This window comes from Miniopterus natalensis, chromosome X (assembly GCF_054644295.1).
Source record: "Miniopterus natalensis isolate mMinNat1 chromosome X, mMinNat1.hap1, whole genome shotgun sequence".
In the NCBI taxonomy this organism is placed as follows: domain Eukaryota; kingdom Metazoa; phylum Chordata; class Mammalia; order Chiroptera; family Miniopteridae; genus Miniopterus; species Miniopterus natalensis.
In genome coordinates, this window is record NC_142103.1 from 67490968 (window position 1) to 67492499 (window position 1532).

Genomic DNA, 1532 nt, shown 5'->3' on the forward strand with positions numbered 1-1532 from the left:
CCACCCCCTGGACTCACAGCCCTGCCCTGCTGCCAATCACGCGCCACCCCGCAGGCCTGCCGCCCACCTGCCTGATCAGCTGCGGGCCTCCACCGCGCCTTCCCATTGGTCTCCTCTCGCGCCAAAGAGGGGCGGGGCGAGACAGCGGGCGGAGCCGGGGCGGGCTCTCGATCGCCCGCCTAGTTTGCGTCACCCTCTCCGGCGCATCCGGGAGAGCGTCCAGGAGAGGGCGCTCCTTGGTAGGGTTGTCCCTGAGAGGATTAAGGGTAGCCTTGGGGACTGGATGGAACTGGGGTTTGTGTCCCATCTCCCAGAGCGAGGCTCTATCTCCTGTTTCCCACACAACTGTAGTTAAAGGGGAATTTCTTGAGTTGGAATTCGACCCCACCAGCCACTAGCTGTGTGATTTGAGGTGGGTTACTAACCTAACCTCTCTGTGCCTCCTTGCCCTCACCTAATGGAGATAATCAGAGCACTTACCTTATTGGGTTGCTATGAGGAGGATGGAATGAGGTAATAATTTCTATGAAATACTTAGGATAGTGCTTGGCACATAAAAAGCACTAAAGTTCACTATTATTAATGCTGGGCTCCGCTACTTCCCTTTCCTCCCCTAGCCAGTCTTTGACCTTCATGGAAGGTTCTGTGGCTTCTTTCTACCCAGCCCACTTATAGATTTATTTGCATCTCTCAGGCCCCTCAAAATAAGTCTGAGATGAAATTTGTCAGCTGGTCCTCTCCTATACTTCCAAAGCCTCCAGCTCAGTGAATGACCACATCCCCAAGGCCTGCTGATCACATTAGGTGGGAAGGAGCTGGAGGGTGGCTGATGTCCAGGGAGTGAGGAGCCAGTGGCAGGCAACTGATAACAGCCTTCCTCCATCCTCTCCATCCCTCTTCTGTGCCTCACCCTGCCATCTCCTGAAGGGTGGGATCGGGGGACAAGTCTAGAGTCAGGGAGACCTAGGGACCTGACAGGAGGCAACTGCAGTGAGCTGAGTGACAGGAGAGGGCTCAGCTCTGTCTAGGGGGGGCAGGAATCTGGGCTAACAGGAAGGGACCCCAGCCTGGCCTTGTGAAGTAGGGCCTGATGCCCTATTGAGTGGTTTGTAATTCCAATCAATTCTGAGGACACAGAGCCTCAGAATTTTAGCTGAAGGGACAGCCAGCCCTGGCCCAGGGGTCCAGGGACCCAATGACAGGCAAAGCACCTTAAGACCCCCCTCCCCCTCCCATGTGGCTGCTGCCTTGGGCCCTTTTGGCCGCTGAGGGCTATAGGGGCTTTGGGTAGTTTTTTAAATCTTTTTCCTCTTTCTCTTTTTGCTTTTCTTTCTTTTTTAAAAATTTCATTTCAATCACAGCCCCAGCTCAGACATTCAAATTTTTGTGGTTTTTTCCTGTGGATCTTTCCTAGGACAGGGGAACTTGGCAGGAGAAACTACGGCAATGTGGTGGCCTCCTCTACCCTCCCCATATCCTCTGCTCCTGAGGATCAGGAAGAAACCATCCCCTGTGTATTCTGGAAGAAAACT